General features: G+C 45.3%; 1 long non-coding RNA gene across 2 annotated transcripts; it reads left to right on the top strand.

Moving 5' to 3' along the window:
- The first annotated feature begins 968 nt into the window (after window positions 1-968).
- On the top strand, window positions 969-21315 carry LOC140216443 (uncharacterized). Of its 2 annotated transcripts, XR_011893116.1 has the most exons (4): window positions 969-1049; window positions 4899-4963; window positions 20278-20326; window positions 20448-21315. It is a non-coding gene; the product is annotated as an uncharacterized lncRNA (long non-coding RNA). The 2 variants fall into 2 exon arrangements; XR_011893115.1 differs by lacking the exons at window positions 969-1049; window positions 4899-4963 and adding an exon at window positions 13588-13686.
- Window positions 21316-21749: the final 434 nt, after the last annotated feature.

The raw sequence follows: 21749 nt of genomic DNA, 5'->3' as shown, positions 1-21749 counted from the left end.
GACTGCGGTATCTTAAAAAATTAAGCGTCAACCGAGTGAAGACGCAAGCCCAGGTTGATAATGGAAAGAATGACAAAGCTACAGTGGAGTCCTATATTAAGACGCACTGTGGTTGTCGTAAATTCGTCTGCTGTTCTTCTGCCTGTCAAAAAGAGTTATAAGTGTTCATCACAAGCCTTCAGATGTGAACAGCCGGCACTTATGGTCAGTTTGCTTTTCAATTCACGTGTAGTTTGCAGAAGAAGAAATAACAAATGACTGTTCATTTGAATGAAAGTGTTCGGTATATACATTAACGGCTGTTTACGTCTGGAAATGAGAAATTATTTATAGGCTCTTTGGTGAAATGTTCTTTCTGCGCTTTCCTTGTACGTGCAAGCTCTCGCCTGCGTTCTAACTGCGTGTCGGCAAGGCCCAGTTAAACTGCACCAAAGCATCTCAATGCGCTTGCTTGCCCAAGAGAAATTCATAAGGGTGTTCTGTGCTGCTTGCATAAAGTTAATATTACCAAGTCTGACGTAAAACTCTTATGACAAACAGTTCATGAACGTGAGGATTGCAATGACGCAAGCACTAGGAACATCTTTAGGCAACCAGAACCATACAGCCGCCGTTCTGCCAAGGAAACGTTCTCGTCTCGCGCCCCGGAGGCCCGGGTTCAATTCATACCCAGACCTAAATATACCAAGCTTTCTTTTCAAAGCCATTCATTTACCTTGTTTACAGAATCCTCCCTGAGAGATGTGACGACAATCGGAGCATTTTCTGACGTGTTTACTACTCTTTGCCGAGTCGGGAATTATTGCTGCCATCTTTCAATCAAGCCGACGAATTTTTGGGTAAAAGGGCACATAATGCTTTCGCGTCAATACAGATCGTAATTGCACACAAAGTTTTCAATTGTTTGCTCGCCTTCCTCGCAATGACCGCATATGAATTATTTGCTATAGGTGAACGAACTGCAACACATCGCCATGCCTACCTTCCAAATATCGAACCAGCAAGAGGAAATCATAAATTTGATGGAGAGAGAAACCCCTGGGCTCTCAGTAAGTAGGGAGACTTCAATTCGAATGTAACGGCATCAAAAATGAGCAATTAGTGGGAGCGATTGGTGGCATTCGTGAAAGACGAAGGGTCGCCAGTCAGGTTCGCGCCACAATGGCGTTCGTGGTGGACAAAATTCGTCTAGAGGTGCCGGCGGAATACCGAATGTACGCCGGCGAAATGAGGAAAGTGGTGGAAGAGTTAGGGTCGGGCATGTCAAAAGGGCCGTCCTACTCATCCACGCCAAGGACGTTGTTGAATGGCGGAACATGTTCTGATCGAGCACGAAGAGTCCTGGACTTATTTAGAATATTAACATGAAGAGTGGAGAACGTTACGCCTCTTTAGTCTAGCATGACTAAATTGAAGCATCCAGATCAGCTGACAAAGTTAGCCTAGATCCCTTCTGTTATTCCTAGATCTGTTGGACAGGGAGACCTGCCGTCCCTCGCGCACCCCCCGCCCCCCCTTGTCCAATCGGAGCGTCCGAACTCATCGAAGGAACCATGTTGAGGGCAAGGGTTCACACAATTACTGCCGCACCTCTATTCACTGAGCACACAGCATGCATTGGAGCTTCATAGACATGGATTGTCACGCTTGACTCAGACTGGCACGTCTTGGTTCCTAAGATGACCCAGCTGTTAGCGGGAGCGTCCCTCGAACGACGCGTGGTGGTTGCCGGAGTTGGTGAGGAAACGCCATAGAATACCCTTTTCCAGGAGTTTTTGGCTCCCATTAATCCATGTCGGTGATAGTGGACCAACAAATACTCGATCCGCCAAACATGTCTTGCTTTACTGTCGCCACAGGTCTGTCCGAGGGGGACGCATTGTTAGCTTCACGAAGTGATTAATCGCAGTGGTGTAAGAAAGGCTATAAGGTCACTACCCCGCTGGCCAATCGTAACAGTGGAACACCCTTATAAGTGAAAATGCTTGACATGACTTAAATTTAATGTACTAATGTTTTAACAGAACAAAGCGAAATAAATAACAAAGATGCCTAATAAAGAAGAGCAATTTAATAGGCGTGAGAACAGACACATAGAGAGGAAGCAAAACACGAAGCAGCAAAAATGAATGCTAGTCACTGTGCATGAAATCATCTTTCATATTTGGTGCAGATGTGCGTAATAACACAGTAATATTTCACTGCAATGAGGGCTGTAATTTCAAGGCAATGAATTCAGTAGGGATTCCCTCCACTTCCGTTGCTGCGGTTGATTACGAAGTTGTGCGCGACAATAGCTAGGAGCTGCTTCGTTAGAAAGTGGTAACATAGCTGCATATTTAGCCATTTCTCCCCAGTGATTTATGTCATAACATGCATTAAAGGCATCAACAAAAGACATCGGAGGAGCCAAAGCACAAATGAAGCAAATAATGTATATATTTTTTTCTAATTTCAGAAAGCAGCTTTAAGCATCAAACGAAACTGACTCATTTGACAGATGCGCTCTATATTGCTATACGTGCCGAGCAGTTTTGCAATATTAGCGATCTCGTTGGTAGCTTTAGCGACTTTCTTGTTGTTTAGGGACGAATATTTCTATTTAGTGACCAGCAATTTCTTTTTCTTTAGCGACATGCCGGAGCAATTGGTTTTATTATAGTCACTTAGTAGTTGAAAAAGTTGCATCTTTTGTGGCCCGGTTTTGGAGTTGGGGGTTCTGACTCAGGCTTCACACAGAAGGTCGCATGTCTGCGACGCCTGAGTGCCTAAATTATATTACGCGCCCTGCACTATACCGGGGCGTCGTACTAAACTTATTAAGCGGACCCATGCCGTCGTCCGTCTTTACCTCTCTGAGTTCATTCTTTGTAAGGAGGGGAGTTCTGCAGGTTGAAGGTAAACGCATTGGTCTATTTTACATTTTGCTGCGTCTGCAGTGCATCAAAGGCAATGGCGATATGAATAGTATCGGCATATGAAGAAAACCTAGTGACCATGTGACGACGAAGTGACTAACGCTCGGCAATAAGACCGTTCTTGTTACTCTTCCTTTTGACCAATGTTTTTGTCTTTCCAGTTTCCGCCGTCTTGACAATATTTGTACGATCAACGTTCCGTAAATATGGGAGCGCACTTCGTGTCTGAACCCACCGCGGCTGCTAGTGTCTACGGCATGGCGCTGCTAAGCACGAGGTCGCGGGAGGGAAGCGCGGCGCTGCGGCGGCCGCATTTCTGCAGTCGAAATGCAGAAGTGTCTGTGTCCCATGCATTGGGTGTGCATTCGAGGTCCCTAGGTGGCCAAACATATTCCTTCGTGCCCCACTACGGCGTGCCCCATAATTAAATCGTGGTTTTGACATGTACCTCTCCAGAATTTAATTTAACTCGGTATCGTATCGCGTCTGACACGTGTCCTATGCATTAGCTGAGGAGGCGTTGCCTCATTTCATTATATCAAACAACTGCTCAATAAATCCCTGGCACTCGTGCTCTGGCAACAGCAAGCATGGGCCCATGCTGATACAAGCTCCAATACGGAGAACATTGCACGGCTGATCACACTATATGCCAGAGCGCACACTGCATCAAAGATGTCTGATTTTAGCAATTGTTTTCCCTAGGTAACTAGAAGATGAAATTTGATGACGTTGTCTCGGCCGATCGTAAAGGCCGAAGTGCTCGCAGATCCCCGTCCATGACATCCCAGCAAATTGCTGGAATTCCCCTCGGATGTTGCGCAACCCCGAAGCAAATTGAGATTCTGAAGTCGGCGCTGTTCTCACGGAAGCCGTTGACGTTGACCCCTTCCATCAATTAGGTGGCTTTCTGTGACGGTCAGCTTGCAGCGTGACGCCTCGCTTCGCAAGCGCGGCACCAGGGCAACGGCGGTTGTCATCACCACCGATAAACTGGTCGATACGGATGACGAATACAGCCGAAGCAGAAGTGGCCGTGCCCCTCGCACACGCACAACCTGGAGGGAGGACCATGGTCACAGACTCCAATACCGTCTAGGCAAGCGACCGCAAGGGGAACATCTCTCCCGCGGCACAAGCGATCCTCACTAAACGCAAATAACTGGGACGGGCCGTTGAGCTCGTGTTGGTCCCGGCTCATTCGCAAGTGGAAGGCAACGCACTTGCCGACCACTATGCCCGAGAACTGTCAATCCGGGCCGAGGATGAGCCAGAGCTACCGCACCCCGTGACAAATTACAAAGACATATCCCAAATGTACAGAAGCGGCAGATGTAGGCTTGCCCGTCCGCATCCGCAACTCAGCCGAAAGCAGCAAACGATTGTGCGACGCACGCAAGCGGGGTCGCTAGCGCATCCCGTGCTCTTGCATAAGATGTTCCCGACAGAGCATGACACTTCATGCCCATTTTGCAGGCGATCAGAAGGTACTCTAGCACACATCCTTGCAGAGTTCACTAAGCTCAAGAACCCCCCCCCCTCCCCCCTCATCCGAAGTATTTGTGGGCAAAGCAATCTTTGCTTCGGAATGATTATAGTAAAAACACCTGGGTGGTTTTTTTTTTCTCCTTGCTCGTTTTCTTAGAGTTTTACCAGTGGAATGCAATAGCTAAACATGGTATGCGCCATCCGTTGTGAGCTCGTGCCAATTTTACATCACCATTGAGAGGAAATGCTGCACTAAATGCCAACCCTCGCACCACCTTTAATATTTCTATATATGAAGGCAAGGACTTAATGGGACTTCACACGAATTTAGCTGCATTTGTTGTACTCAACGAATGAAAGGTGAACAGAGTATCGTGTTTATCTTGCACAGCCAAGGCAAACCTTAGCGACGCACATATATATGAAATTGAATTTTGCCACGTCACAATTGAAAGTTGCAGCTTCGGGTATTTTCGTTTTCGCTCGTTCCAGCCATTGAGTACAATGCGAGGCTCTCGACATAGAATACCCTTATCTTGGATTACTTGGGGTCCCAGGTAAGCTCTTGTTACTTGGTGCAAGCTATATGCACTAAGTGCGCATCGTATATATTAAAAAAAATATCTGAAGCTGCAATAAGTGCTCTCCTGCAGGACCATTTTACAAAACACACATTCAGTTGAATGTGGAACAGAAGAGAAAGAAAGGAAGTGAGTTTATGAATATTTCCTGTTCCCGTTGGTCTCGCTGTATTATTTCAGGAAAATACTGTACCGCAGTAAGGCCAGGACGCGGAAATTTCGTAATAAGGTCAGCCAGATGACACATCGTGGCTGCCAGCGCAATGCGTTTAGATAAGGCTTTGTAAACATTGCGGCAGAACACCTTATTTAAATATACAATGGAGTATGGATGCATGAAATACGCTGTCATAATTCCCATTACAGAACTATTTAGGGCACGGAAAAACTTGAAAATTGTGGCACTTTTCTGTTTGTGCACCTGCCTTTCGGTTTGCATGCACCGTATGTGTTATGCCTTGCTGTGAAGCAAATAAGCGTTTTGTCTCCTTTTGATTTTTCGCCAGCGTTGGCGTGGATCAATGTGAAGTTAAAAAGAAATTAACGATTTATGTATGCCGGGACCGTTCCCTGATAAACGAAGAGATTGATGTATGGGGTTTTATGAAGGAAGGGCGAGATATGACCAAAGAGCGCCATACACATAGTGAATGGTTCTCAATGAATCGTTTATGAAATTGAGAAATGTACTTTAAGTGGTTTATGTGGCATGCCTGTAAATAGGCCTAAAATAAGTCACTGTGAATTGTGTAAAATATACAAATGATTGAAGCAAGGACAATGACGAGAGATCTCAACTATGACCGCAAGTGTTTTGTTACGCAGGGACGATGTAACAAAATGTGTAAATGGACTAGCGCCTCATCAGGGCCCTTGAATGCAAGGTCCTGGAGACACGTGCTGTATTAGGTGTACCTAGCACAGTAGCAGCCTCTAGAAAAAGGCCGTACTGCGTGACATTTGGACTGATAATGTTTAGTGTAACAACCTCATTAAAAATATCAAACAGGCTTGCTGTAGAATTTTGGGTTTGCGCCAAGAAACTGCTGGACGTAAATGGATAGGCTGTCGATATGCTAAATGAAATTGCTTTTTTTCTCTCGATTTCTGTTTACTGACGTTCCCCACAGACGTGCATTACGGTCAGCTTTCATAACATCTACTACATGTAGATGGCTGAAGTCGAGAGTATGACGGAAGTCCGCCTGCTCGGGATGATGAATACCTAAAAGGAAGAGGTCTGGACACCGACCAAAATGGTCTAAAATAGATAGTTACGTTCCGGCTCCACCACGGGTGCCTTGAATTACACATCGGGGCACTCTGCTTCGCAAAAGTGGTCTGTTGTCGGCTCTTTTTCCCGTCTAGTGCCTGCGTGCACCACCAATTTGTTTCGGGCCCAGCAAATGTTGCTTCATCATCATCTTCTTCTTCGTCGGGAGAAAAACGTGTGCACAACAGCGGAAGACCGCATGACGGACAATGCACGTGTGCGGCAGAAATTGGCGGCTTGTGCACACCCTGAGTACTTCATTGACTCAGTAGGGCGCCAACTGGCTCGCACAGTACCCACCCAGCCTGTACCCCACGAAAAACGGGCTTCGATTCCGCAGTTTCCCGGCATAAGCAAGACTCTTGCACGCGTCTTGCGGTCATATGACGTGCAGGCTGGGCACGTGGCCTCCCGGAAGCTTAGACACGAGCTCCTACATGTGAAATACCCTTTGGGAAAGGACAAGTTCCGAGGGGTGGTGTATGCCATTCCGCGTACGAACCGTTCATGTGGTTGGTTGTCTACGTCGGAGGAACCAGCGATTTCTAAACAGGACTTAAACAGCACAAGAGTGACGTCCAGAAACAACACGTCGCACCGAATGGCTTGGCCGAGCACTGCGCAACCACGTCACATACGATTAACTGGGAGAAATCTAGCGTGATTGCCAAGGAACCAAATCATTCTTCGCGTCTTTATCTTGAGTCCCTAATTATCCAAACCACGGCGCACATTCTTAATCGCAACGAAGGCAATCTACCGCCAAGGCATGCCAAATGTCTTAGTCATGTATTGAGCCGCACACAAAAGGGGCACCAGCTCTGCCACTTGTTTCATTGTGAACAAGGTTCCCGGGGGTGGGGGGACGTTACTATTTATTTTAAGCCATTTTGGTTGGTGTCCGGACATCTTCCTTTTAAGTACGTAGCAGGTTCATCGCCAATCGGAAAGAAGTTGTGTATACAGTGTGTTCAATTCTTAGTCGACAGAAAAGAAGATCGATTTCTCGTGATTTTATTCTCGATGGTGAAATGCTTAAGTGTGTCCTAATTTGATGAAATTTATTCGAGGTTTGGTTGTCCTACAAGCATTGCGTATAATGTCTTAATTTTTCTACCAAATCAAACGTTTTCAATCCATGGAAAGTGCAGCTATAGAAGAGTTGAAATTTTTTGTTGTTGTGAATGTGGCGATTTCGTGGGCGAGCAGATTAGCCTCGGTGCATCCGTGCCCGGCCACCCCCAGCATACATCACACGTTGATTGCATGGGTAAACAGCGCACAAGAATTTATATACATCGATAATTACAGGATTTTACGCTTTCTCAGCAACACTAAAGTCTTCACAACGTTTAGGGAACGGTAAACATAAAGGACCTTTCTATTTTTAGTTGTTTGTTATCCGGACAGGCTGCCATTGGAATCTGAACCTGGCAAAGTTTAACGCTAGAACGTTATGTAGTGAGGCGAGTCTAGCAGTGCTATTGGAGGAATTAGAGGGCAGTAAATGGGATATAATAGGGCTCAGTGAAGTTAGAAGGACAAATGAAGCATATACAGTGCTAAAAAGTGGGCACGTCCTGTGCTACCAGGGCTTAGCGGAGAGACGTGAACTACGAGTCGGATTCCTGATTAATAAGAATATAGCTGGTAACATACAGAAATTCTATCGGATTATCGAGAGGGTGGCAGGTCTTGTTGTGAAACTTAATAAGAGGTACAAATTGAAGGTCGTACAGGTCCACGCCCCTACATCCAGTCATGATGACCAGGAAGTCGAAAGCTTCTATGACGACGTGGAAACGGCAATGGGTAAAGTCAAAGCAAAATAAATGATACTGATGGGCGACTTCAATGCCAAGTTAGGCAAGGAGGTTAAAGACCAGTCAGCGCGTGAATATGGCATAGGCACTAGGAATAGCAAGGGAGAGTTATTAGTAGACTTTGCAGAACAGAATAATATGCGGATAATGAATACCTTCTTACGCAAGCGGGATAGGCAAAAGTGGAAGCAGGAGCGCAAATCATGAGACTACAAATGAAATGGACCTTATACTCTGCACTAACCCTGACATCATACAAGATGTGGACGTGCTCGGCAAGGTGCGCCGCAGTGACCATAGTATGGTAAGAACTCGAATTAGCCTAGACCTTAGGAGGGAACGGAAGAAACTGGTGCATAACAAGCCGATCAATGAGTTAGCGGTAAGAGGCAAAATAGAGGAATTCCGGATAAAGCTACAGAACCGGTATTCGGCTTTAACGCAGGAAGAGGACCTTAGTGTTGAAACAATGAACGACAATCTAATGGGCACCATTAGGGAGTGTGCAATAGAAGCCAGTTATAACTCCGTTAGACAGGATAATAGTAAGCTAACGCAGCAGACGAAAGATCTGATCAAGAAACGCCAATGCATGAAAGCCTCTAACCCTACAGCTAGAATAGAACTGGTAGAACTTTCGAAGTTAATCAACAAGCGTAAGACTGCTTTAAAATTAAATTATGGGTTTTTACGTGCCAAAACCACTTTCTGATTATGAGGCACAACGTAGTGGAAGACTCCGGAAATTTCGACCACCTGGGGTACCTTAACGTGCACCTAAACCTAAGTACACGGGTGTTTTCGCATTTCACCTCCATCGAAATGCGGCCGCCGTGGCCGGGATTCGATCCCGCGACCTTGTGCTCAGCAGCCTTACACCATTGTTACTGAGCAACCACGGCGGGTACGCAAGACTGCTGACATAAGGAAGTATAATATGGATAGAATTGAACATGCTGTCAGGAACGGAGGAAGCCTAAAAGCAGTGAAGAAGAAACTAGGAATTGGCAAGAATAAGATGTATGCGTTAAGAGACAAAGCCGGCAATATGATTACTAATATGGATGAGATAGTTCAAGTGGCTGAGTTCAGGTGGTTGAGTTCTATAGAGAGTTATAAAGTACCAGTGGCACCCACGACAATAATGGAAGAAAAAATAGTCTAGAGGAACTTGAAATCCCACAATTCATGCCGGAAGTAGTAAAGAAAGCCTTGGGAGCTATGCGAAGAGGGAAGGCAGCTGGGGAGGATCAGGTAACAGCAGATTTGTTGAAGCATTGTGGGCAGATTGTTCTAGAAAAATAGGCCACACTGTATAAGCAATGCCTCATGACCTCGATACTACCGGAATTTTGGTAAACACTAACATAATCCTAACCATAAGAAAGGGGACGCCAAAGACTTGAAAAACTAATGACCGATCAGCTTACTTTCCGATGCCTACAAAGTATTTACTAAGGTAATCGCAAAAAAAATCAGGAACACCTTAGACTCCTGTCAACCAAAGGCCCAGGCGGGATTCCGTAAAGGCTACTGAACAATAGACCATATTCACACTATCAATCAGGTGACAGAGAAATGTTCGGAATATAACCAACCCTTATATATAGCTTTCACTGATTACGAGAAAGCGTTTGATTTATTCGTGACCTCAGCAGTCATGGATGCATTACGGAATAATGGTGTAGATGAGCCGTATGTAAAAATACTGAAAGATATATATAGCGGCTCCACAGCCACCATAGTCCTCCATAATGAAAGCAACAAAAATCCAATAAAGAAAGGTGTCAGGCAGGGAGATACGATCTCTCCAATGCTATTCACAGCGTGTTTACAGGAGGTATTCAGAGACCTGGATTGGGAAGAATTGGGGATAAGAGGTAATGGAGAATACCTTAGTAACTTGCGATTTGCTGAGGATATTGCCTTGCTTAGTACCTCACGGGACCAATTGCAATGCAAGCTCACTGACCTGCGCAGGTAAACTAGAAGGGTGGGTTTAAAAATTAATCCGCAAAAAATTAAGCTAATGTTTAACAGTCTCGGAAGAGAACTGCAGTTTACGATATGTAGCAATGCACTGGAATTGATGAGGGAATATATCTACTTAGGGCAGGCAGTGACCGCGGATCCGGATCATGAGACTGAAATAATCAGAAGAAGTAGAATGGGCTGGGGTGCGTTTGGTAGGCATTCTCAGATCATGAACAGCAGGTTGTCATTATCCCTAAAGAGAAAGGTGTATAACAGCTGTGTCTTACCAGTACACACCTACGGGGCAGAAACCTGGATAATTAAGAAAAGGGTTCTACTTAAACTGAGGACGTCGCAACAAGCTATGGAAAGAAGAATGATGGGTGTAACGTTAAGGGATGAGAAGAGAGCCGATTGTTTGAGGGAACAAACGCGAGGGAATGACATCTTAATTGAAATAAAGAAAAAGAAATGGGCATGGGCAGGGCATGTATTGAGGAGGGAAGATAACCGATGGTCATTAAGAATTACATACTCGATTCCAATAGAAGGGAAGCGTTGCAGGGTGTGGCGGAACGTTAGGTGGACGGATGAGATTAAAAAGTGTGCAGGGACAACATGGTCACAATTAGCACATAACCGGGGTAGTTGGTGAAGTATGGGAGAGGCTTTTGCCCTGCAGTGGGCGTAACCAGGCTGATTATTATTATTATTATTATTATTATTATTATTATTATTATTATTATTATTATGTCTTTAAGACAGCCGGTGGTTCGTTTCTCACCTCTTTGCCTGTTTGCTGTTTTGTGACTCCTTGGATCATTTGTGCCCCATTCCTTGTTCTTTGTTTTAATGTTTCTAGCATTTGTAATGCGCTGCCGTTGTCTTGGTAGAAAAACTCAGAATACATTCAGGTATGTGGACACCAAGGGCAAGAAACAACAAAAGGAATTGAGGTTGGCTAGGTGGTTTCTTTTATTGCAGTGAAACGTAAAGTCAAAGTATGCATGCGCACGACATCTGCAGATGAATACGTTACTCAAATACATCAAAACCTGACCAAGCAAACAAATTCGCAGGCCTCTGAATTTATTCCATTTATCCTTTTCAGCACTGGTGAAACGTGCAATACATGACTATGAAAACGCAGGCTGTGACTGCCTGAAACTAAGATTTATAATGCACAAGCTTTTGTGCATTGACAATTTGGTACAAGGAAGTGCTGGTACAGACTTCTCAGTGAAAATGCATGCACTTTGAAGCTTATTTCACAAAACTGATAAAATGAACATAATTGCGTGCACACATTGCGTTCCTCCATTAAACAAAGAAAGAGGCTGGCTGTTCGCATTCTTCACGCTGCATAACAGTATCAGCCGCCTTCAAAATAATGTTGCTGTGACACAAATCGCTGTGACAACGTATTCGACACTTAGGGCGAAATGATTATGCAACACACCTGATGACCAAACGCCAACACTCTTTGACCCGCCGTGGTGTCCTTGGCGTTCTGCTTAGTATCAAGCACGAGGTCGCAGGATCAAATCATCGCCACGGCGGCAGCATTTCGATACTGGGGCCTGCAAGAACGCCCTCGTGCCGTGCATTAAACTGTGCACGGTAAAGAACCCCAGGAGGTAAATAATATTCCAAAGTCCCGAACTGCGCCGTGCCTCATAATCAGATCATGGTCCTGACACGCAAAACACGAGAAATTGAAAAAAAAAAAACAAAAAAAAAAACATTGAAATGTCTATTGCGCGGCACTGGCTCCTCGAGTTTTCTTGAGCGGACCGATGGGTCTCAACACCGCGACATAAATGGTGTGGGCATTATGCGCATAGCGCAATGGGTCCGCACTGTACTCACCACCGCAGATCAAAAAGGCCGCGTGAACCATCAGGGAACTGGGCAAGCGGTAATCAGAAACGCGCCGTTCCCAAAGCAGTCGACACCGTACGCGGTCCGACTTTGCGAAGACTCGGGATGAGGTTTCACTAGCCGCTTTCATATCGTGGCGCAGTAGGGAATGCCCGAGCATGGCTGCGCGAACCACAAAAGTGTAATTTAGTACACAGATCACGACACGGCGATGGCTACGCGGTGGCCGATCCCCGCCGTGCTGCGCAGTGGGGCAGGTAGCTTTCTTGTGAGGTTCCACAGTGCACGAAACACTCACCGACGGCACCTCGTAAGCACGCATATAGACACACACGCAGAGCTACGATGAGCAAAATAGGAGCCGCCAGTGGTGCCGACGACAGTGGCGCTTTGCGGGCTTTGCCTTCAGTTTCACATTTGGTTGATGGGAAAACGAATAGAAGTGAGGGCATTCTGCGGCCGAAGCCGTCGAAGTATTGCATGGTCCCGCTTCCGAAGTCAGGTGCCAACCGGGGGTTCTGGCAGCGCGACAGGAGATTGTGGTTGACGAGACGAACAAATCGTCTATTATATCGCCCTAAATAAGTTAGCTTGCACTCCGGAAATATATAAATTTGCAGAAATAAAAAAAGAAAAAGAACCAATTGGACAATATATCTCTCCTTTCTCATTTCCTTCTCACAGATATGCAAAATAAAAGAAAATAAAGCATAAAATAAGAAACCGTTTACGCTAAAGGGAGGCCTCTATCTTCTAAACTCCCTCTTAAAAAGGATGTAGAATTGAGGTTCTTTCTCCTTCTTTCATCTCCCTTTCGCGAGGGAGCGAAATGGAGGACGCTGAACATTTCTACACCACTCTAAGGGAGCGCGGTTTTCTGGCACGTGTTCTCAAGGGAGGTCACATCCCTTAAGATGCCCTTTTCGGCTCATTTACGTTCACAGTGAAGTTGCTTTCCTCCGTTTCTACAGGCTCATTATCCTTCGTCAAACTCGGAGACCTATCAAGGTGAAATTGAAGGCACGGCAGCTTCGATGGTACCAATGGTTAAAAAGGAAAATTAACGCGAAATGAGAATAATCTATGCATATTGACCGGCCGTCTCTCTGGAATTCGTGGATTTCCTTAGACTTTTACCACCCAAGCGAAATTTGATGCGCCAGACTACAACGAAAAATAACGGGCAATATCGAATCTAAAAGAGAAATTAAACTCTCGGAGTTTACGTGCCAAAACCGCGATCTCATTATGAGGCACGCCGTACTAGGGGACTCCAGGTTAATTTTGACCATCTGGGGTTGCTTAACGCGCACTCCATGGACGGTACACTGGTGTTCTTGCATTTCGCCCCCACCGAAATGAGGCCGCTGCGGTCAGTGTTTCATGCCGCGATCTCGTGCTTAGAAGCGCACCGCTAAGCCGCGATATGCATGATTAAATTGAGCAAAAGAAAAATAATTATTACTGATTCGACACCTTATCTCCATGAGACCTCTTCTATTGGTCAAACGTTTTCGGGCTTCGCCCACCTCGTCTCTCTGTCACGCCACGCCACAAGCCCGCTAAATCTAACCGCGTCAAATTGACGTGTACGCGTTAAAGATGAATTATTATGTGGAACAAAACTGATTTTTTTTCTCTGTAGCCGGAAAAGGCCCCGTTCCCAAAGAAATAAAATATGACTGCCCGCCGATCACTCAGGCACTGGCTCCTCGTATCTACTCACACTGGCTACTTGCATTACCAAGGTAACTAGCACTATATCTTATCCCAATTTTCGAATTGTGAGCGGCGCATGATAGGCAATAAACGTGCCTACCCGTGTTCACTGGTGAGAATGGGGGCGGGAATGATTTGGTAGAGGAACTGATGTGGCTGATTTGTCAGGCTAAATACAAGGAAACCGGCAGGAAGCGCCGGTGTAATGTCACAGGTTCCTAGAGTTTTATTATGCGCAATCATTGCGCCATGGCAGCGTATGGAGGCAGTATACCCTGATCAGGAGACGAAGCAAAGCAACATATTTGCATAACATGTGCTCAATTCCTTGAACGGCCTTAAAAGCGGCGGAGAAAATTAAAGGCAGAATGCTAGAATTTCTTTTGCTATTCTTTATTCGTGGCGATAAGACCACTCACCGAACCTGGTTTGGTTTTGGAAGCACCGACGGAATAATTATGTGGAAAAATAGTGGCACGGCCATTCAGAAGCGACGCAGCATCGAGACAGTATAGCTTAAACATTTGCCACTGTTCGTTCAATACACGTTCTGCAGATATTGTTGTCATGTTGCGACCACGAGCTTACATCATGCTTTATATTGTTTTTGCCCTCGCACCCTTAGACGAATTGTGCTGCTCTTACATTAGGGAAATAGTGCACCTTGTTCCAGCACGAAAACTCTGAAAATTCAGGTATAGGTTTGTACATCCAAACACAACTCATTGCAATTGGTGGGTTTCTGTATCGGAATGTTCCGAATTATTTTTGACCACCTTTGCTTCTTTATTGTGCACCCAAATCAAGGGACATCATCATCATCATTTACTCCTTTCCCCCTTCGAAACGGGACCACATGGCTGGGAACCAAACCGGCGACCTCGTGTTAAGCAGCAGGATGTCATAGCCACTCAGACACCAGTTCGGTTCAGTAAAGGCCACGCTCGGCGCTTGCTTATTGCACGTCCACTACCGGCTTATTGAAACTTGCTACTTTTATGATCTACTTAGCTTGCAAATTATTTGTTTTTTTATGCATGTTAAAGAATAAAAACGTTTACAAATGGTCGATGAGATATCGGGAAGGATCGGAGACATTAAATCTTCTGTCAAAACCGCAGGCTCATTGAGTAACACACCCAGGAAGTGAATAGGAAAGAAACCTTTGACTACTTGGGATTGAGGTCTAGAGCCTGCCCGTGAGCGTTGAACTATACGTACATCAAGTGTCACTGCTGTACCTGTGGCACACTTCAGGAACTAAGAAAAAGATGATCAATGATCGCATAAGCGAACTTAAAGTAATGAAAGACGCTAAACAAAGATTCTGATATGTTGGCTACCTGCATCGTAAGGCAACACACTTGAGTTTAGAAGCAAAGTGAGTGTCAAATATGCCACGATCTTTGTTGCGATTGGTGAAAACATACCAAGCAAGCTAAGCAAAGCTTCAATAAAGTATGACGGTCATGCGATTACCACTGAAAGATCAGCGGGTTGGTAAGGATTATTCGTTAAAAAAGAGCTGGTGTAACCCGGTAGGGAAACGAAAGCAGAAGCGTAAAACTTATATACGTGCTGAATATCGGCTAAAAAATATATTTTTTTTTTACCTGCAGAACACTCATGTTGTGTGTTTGTGTTCCCGTTAACTCATGTGAGCTTTTTGTGCGCTTGCGTACTTATACTGCTAATGCATATTTTTTTATATATGACGTTGTTCCTTTCTTGGTGTCTGCACGACAAAATTATCTTGACATGGTACACATGCTACCTTGTCGCAATGAGCGTGTTATCTATCAGGGAATCTTTTTTGTTGATATATTTTGTCTCTTCCTAATAAATTTCACGAAAATAACGGAAATTCAGCAACAGAAAGTGCGGTAGCTGGAGCGCAGAAGAATCAGTTTTGGTTCATCTGTTAGGTTTTATAGTAATTCCCTAATTTCAAGTTGTCCTGGAGTGTTTAAATGTAAATTTTGGGCATTGTACAAGGGAGGCTGCGTACGAAGTTCGTGCGGCCAATTGCATCGATATTATTTGACAATACGCTGCAAAGTTCGGTTCTCGTTGCTTACCGTCTGAAGGAAATTGGTCACAAAAGTGCGCTAAGAATTTTCTCCCAAAAATTAATAAATGACAAGTGGAAGAGCGTTAATAAACTGTCACTCTTGCAGCCGTTTCAAGCTTGACTTCCACAGGCGGCCGTGAATTAGTTGGTCTGATTTGCACCGCAAGTTTTCGAGAATGGGCAGAAACCTCGTGTGTTCTGGTTTGTTATTTTTCTGCGCCGATTTACGTACGACTAGCGCCACGGCATGCTCTCCTGACGCAGTCATGGTGGAATACGCACCTAAGTCTCAGGCAGTTATATAAGTAGTGATTTTGGAACGCCGTAAGTTTGCCTAGCATGGGGACACAAATATTTGCTTTTAACGTTTGTTACACGCTCCTATGATGTGTTATGTACACTGAAGCGTTTAAAACGATCAACATGTTTCTAAATAAAGTGGGGAGAAAGCGCAGGTGGGGCAATACAGATACAGACACAACTTATGTCACAAATCATGCGACTGCAGCACCACTTTCCATATATTCGCTTTTAAAGTTTGATACAAAATGCAGTGGTGTTCCAGTAAACAGTGCTACAAATGCCTCGCCGGAAAAGTTCTGGGCAACCTTAACGCAGGGCTGAAGCGATATTCTCGTCAATTCATTTCTTGCGGTAAACGAATGTTCTAGTCCTCCGTACCCAAAGAAATATGCTTACAAGCCTCAGAAAAAGACCATGAAAATTCATTTTAATAATTTTTCTGCAGTTAGATTAGGTTTCGTTTCGAGGAGGATACCTTGTCGTGACACCACTACACTGTACCGTCCTGGTAAACTAAACCAAAAACTACCTGTGAGAAAGTTACTATATTGTTAGCGCCCTCTGGGAGTTTTCATTTTATTTACTAGGCTTTTGAGGTATAGGACCTTCATTTAACGCCAAAATATGAATACTCAGAAATATAATGTCCGCACCGCTTTAAATGAAATGCCAATATCCTGTTTATTGTATGTTTGGGATGCATATCTGGATTGTGATGTATCTTATGGTTGCTGCTAAGCAGACATGAAATCCTTATTGTGTGGCCTCAACTTTGCAGTTTCGGCTTATGCCCTACAATGCATTGTCGAAACGTCAATTACTTCCTTTCCATTCGCTATCCAGTCATTGTGATTCGTAGGGGCACTAGGTGGCTATAATGTTCTTGAGTCAAGATGGACTGTCCAGTACAGTCTAGTCGCTATGCTTAATGGCCAATGCCAGTATGCCTGCAAGCGCACAAACAATGTTTCGTAAGACAGCTTTCCCTGCATACCTCCTGTTTGGATCTGTAAATGAAAACGTTACATCAGTTAACTCTCAGCGAAAGCCTGGCGAACCGAGCAGGTGAACTTAACATATATATCAATATTTCACAATGCTGCGAGTCCTTTTCTGCGCGTTACACAGTGGGGAATAAGAAACATGCGCTGCGATTTCTTGATTTCAAGTAAAACGGGGTATTTTCGAATACCCGAAAATGTCTCACAAAATATATATTTCGCATGTGTTACGCAGCCAGAAATTCGGGGACTATTCCCGAGGAACGAGTTGATTTCCCAATGGTAAATGCATCATTTAATTTTATCAATAACATAATGCTGTTGAAGTCGACAAATATTTCAACGAGCCACGAATTTAAAGACGGCATATACATCGGCTAATATGATATAAGAAGATGAATATTTATATCAGGAAGTAATCGGCTGAGATACGCGATGCTGAATGTTGAAAGCTGTCATGTTGGACACTTGACTGCAATAGCATGTCATGCCTCCACAGTTTATGCTTCACAACCTAAGCAGGCTCCTGCCTCCTGCGCAGCGAGTCGCCGGTGAGTAAATGGGTAAGTACGCACGGTGTTCTCAGTTGACGTAGACAATGAACTCTAAACATGAAAAAAAAAATCACCGATAATTACGATACTCGTTAACGCGAAATATGTGCGCAGCGCTGTAGGCGTTTTCATTTCGTGATGTATTCGCTGGCGCGGGCAATCTGTCTCATGCGGCGCGTTTGAAACGGGGCGAAATGTTGCGCGACTGCCTCGCTAATCTGGAGATATCGAAAGGCAATGCGTGGGTGACGCGTGGTTGCGATTCACAGCGGACAGAGTTCACAGACGACGCGCGCTACTCTGGCGCCATCTCGTAGCCATCGTCGCCGCACTAGGCTTTAGTACTCGCTCTTTTGTCATACCCTCCTCCTCCGCTTGCCGCCTCATGGCTCCGCTGCATACTCCTCCTCCGCTTTCCTTCACGCGTTTTTCAGCTTCCTATGCGCTCCGCGTTCACTGTTTCATCCTTCGCTGTGTTCGTTCGCTTGGTTTAAGAGCGGCGCTATGCACAGTAGCGAAAAAGCGCGCTATGCGCACCGGCGGCAGTAAAACGCATCTGCGGCAGAACGGCCACACCCATTGGCGGCGAGCTGCCGCGGAAGTCACGTCATAGTATGAAAATCTCGCCACCTCTCTTTTACTCTGCGTGTAGGTACGTAATGTTGTGTGCTTTTTCCTTCGTCTGCTGTCGTATCGGCGCTGTGTTTACGTCCTCCGTCCTTCGTTCGTAAAGTGGGTAACATATTAGGAACACGACGACGTCGTTGCCACTGATCATAATCATGTTGGTGTGCTTCCTTCTGCTGCGCTGTCGCCATGTTCAAAAGATAAGGAGAATGAGGTGCTAGGTGTGGCCTCCTTGTCCTTGTATACTAGGTCTGTCCTCTCGTAGAGAATCAGATATGGCACACCGTGTCCATCTTCCGCATGTCCATCTTCCGTTTATCTCTTCCGCTTGGCAGATGGTAAGCAAGATCACGCAGCGGCGTTACTTAACCCAGTGTAACGGGGACAAAGCCGAAGCTCTGAAGCTTTTCTTGTTGCTTCAAACTTTGATCACTATAAATAAAGGCGGGAAGTTTACGCATCTGTGCAGGACCATCGCTGTGTTTTGGCCCTGGCTCATTGTGGTTTGTGCTGTCCGAGGAAGTTATATAAAAAGAAAGCCCTCGCAGCTTCTTACTACCACAGGGAAAGCCAGCACTTGCAGCTACTTCACCCTTGAAAGCCCCCCGTGCTGAACTACACGAATAACGGTCACAGTTCAACTGCTCTTGATCTGGTAATATAAACTTTAGACAAAATAATAATGTTGTTTCGGGTTAAAATATTGCCATAGGCTGATTGTGGTGCTGGCTTTAGAAGGTGCTGAGATTTTCAAGCTTCAGCCTAAGAACAGCCAATGAATAACATCTGTATGGCAAAATTGGCCTTGCTAGTGTAATTGAAAGTCTGAAAAAAAACGCTTCCTGTTCTCCGCCAAAGGCGAATGTTAATCGATTGCCCTGGTAAGATCCAGGTGGCCGGTTTCACCTTTAGAACTCATCTCCACTGCAGCAATTTCTTTTTAAGCGAAAGCTTTACTAAGCTTCTCCACCTGAGTTTTGCCGTTGCCGCAAGGTTGACCTTCATTTGACCGCGGCTGCGCCGCAGCCTTGGCGACGCATCACGTGACTCGCCACGCCGAGATCCGCCGCCACCCCCGCCGGCGTGGCGAATGCGCTCTCGGCAGCTGGATAACCACCTGACCACAGGACTTGCCGTGCGCCTGTCTAAGAGGAACGCCGCGCTCGCTTAGTCAGTGCGAGCTTGGTCATAGACAACGTTTTTAGACTACGTCAGTTGGAAAAGTACGCTTCGGAGGCGGCTTGAACTCGTATCCTTAGAGAGAGGTGACGCTTGTGTCAGGCTGGGATCGAGCCGCCGGCTTTCGGCGGGCGCGTTCAGTGCTTTTCATGGCGTTTGTCTGCGCTGTCTGTTGCCGGCGTGCGCTCAGAAAAGTTCGTTTGCTGTTATGCGCACTAGACTTGCATGTACAGAACGCTTCAACACCCCAGCCTGGAAAACTATGAAGGAAGAGCGCAGTTCACATTATCGGCGAACGATCTCTTTGATGTCCTAAACATGAAGCTGTCCCGTTTTGGGATTACGAAGCTCATCAAAAGAAATAATGGTACGCGAAAACAAGTCACTTTCGCCAGAAAGGCTAAACAATGACTACGATAGCAACATGTTCTTTACAGGAATTAATGTTCGTACGTACACTGGCAGCATGAATTGTAGGAAACACTAGCTAAGTAAACACGCTTGGTGCGGCCTGCTTAGACGGTAACTAGCAGAGAAATCGGTGACCGCATTAGGCTTCAGTTAGAAGAGTATCCTGTTGATCCAAGCATGAAACTTGCTTGTTCAAACACATGTGCTGCTCATGTCGCTGCTTTCTCGACAAGCGTGCAATAGCGCAGAAAGTAGCGCAAAACTTGTTGGTATTTTACTTTCTTGTGCACTGCTAATGAATGGTACATACTGGTTTACCTTTAAGTTGGTTCAAAATTTCCTTCGAGTTGTACATATGACCGAGCAGAACCACATCAGAGAAGGAACCGTCATGTTTGCCTTACAAGTTACCATGGAGTCCCTCCGAGTGACACTTGCGTCTCTCTTGGATCTGATCAGAGTCCTTCATTCCAGAGGCAGACGCTACGTCCTGACAGGAAAACTCGACCAAGATCCCTTGGAGGTAGGAAATGAAGAATATTTTTGAAAGGTTACATATGTCACATATCTGTTGGTACAGTGACGCAAGTGTTTCGAAATGTTTCAGAGAAACAGACGTCATTGCACTTTTCTTTCTTTCGCAGATGTTTCGGAGTCACTAGATGCTTTGGATGGGATGATGTCCACCCGACTATCATCAGGTTCTCACACATATGCATGCTTTTAATCTGCACACCTTTAAGACTTGCACCACTGGCAATGTCGTGACAGAGCCAACTTTCGTGCGTGCTGATATTAAAGAAACCATGAATGCAGGAAAGAAAGAAGAGGTGGCAATACATGAACAGCTCCAAGCTGTGGCCAAATTTAAGCTGTTGAAGCTATGCACTTCAGCAAAGAGTGATCCGGCAAAGGGAAACACTAGACCAGATCATGGATAGAGCATGCCAGCTCCACAATATTGAGTTGTGTACTACTTATGTGGTTATCTCGAACACACTTTGTTTGAAACATGAGAAGTGCACAGAGTGCCCATAAGCTTTTCTAACACTACAAAGATAGTTCAAGGAAGGATGCCTTAAGCATCCTTCCTTGAACCTGCTTTAAGTATCTTTCGTGGGATTTATTCAACATGTTTAGAAGCGCCGAAAATAAAACCTCCCATCTACTGCAAAAAAAAAAAAGAAGACAGCCTCTGCGTGCATGCCTTTCTGGGAAATCCTGGATTAACTCTAAAGCTACGGTATACAAGGAGTAGGATGCAGTACGCCCAAGAACACTCTGACTGCAGAAGTGTTGCAGTCCTACATTGTCTTGCGAATGCATTTTGCTGCAACTCGCCGTGGTTGCTCAGTGGCTATGGTGATGGGCTGCTGAGCACGAGGTCGCGGGATCAGATCCCGGCCATGGCGGCCCCATTTCGAGGGGGGCGAAAGGCGAAGATACACGTGTACTTAGATTTAGGTGCACGTTAAAGATCCCCAGGTGGTCGAAATTTTCGAACTCATCCACTACGGCGTGCCTCATAATAATAAAATGGTTGTGGCACGTAAAACTCCGTAATTTAATTGATTTCTTGCATTTCGCTGCAAAGGATGCATGCTGACTGCCTGCGGAGCTATTGATTCTGTGAGAAAGAAGTTGATGTAAAGTGTGAATTGACTCTGTTGGGAAATAAACGCATCATTGGCACTGGAAGCTTTTCTAAATAGTGCATATTAGAAGGACAATCCTGTCGGTATGTCGTGGATTGAACAGTGCTCTAATTTTTCGTGATTACTTCCTCCTTCATTCTAATACCTCTTTCGTAGCTGGTGGGAAAATTTTAATGAAAAGCCAAGGGAACTGCGGACGTGAGGCATCTTCAAATAAATTGTGCCGTTACTGTCAGGTATTTCAACAGTAAGGTGCGCTTACCGACGTGAAGCACCGCGCTATCGTGGCAC

Source organism: Dermacentor andersoni, chromosome 3 (genome assembly GCF_023375885.2).
Source record: "Dermacentor andersoni chromosome 3, qqDerAnde1_hic_scaffold, whole genome shotgun sequence".
Classification (NCBI taxonomy): Eukaryota; Metazoa; Arthropoda; class Arachnida; order Ixodida; family Ixodidae; genus Dermacentor; species Dermacentor andersoni.
Note: the sequence above shows the minus strand (reverse complement) of the source record. Positions and strands in the feature narration are given on the sequence as shown.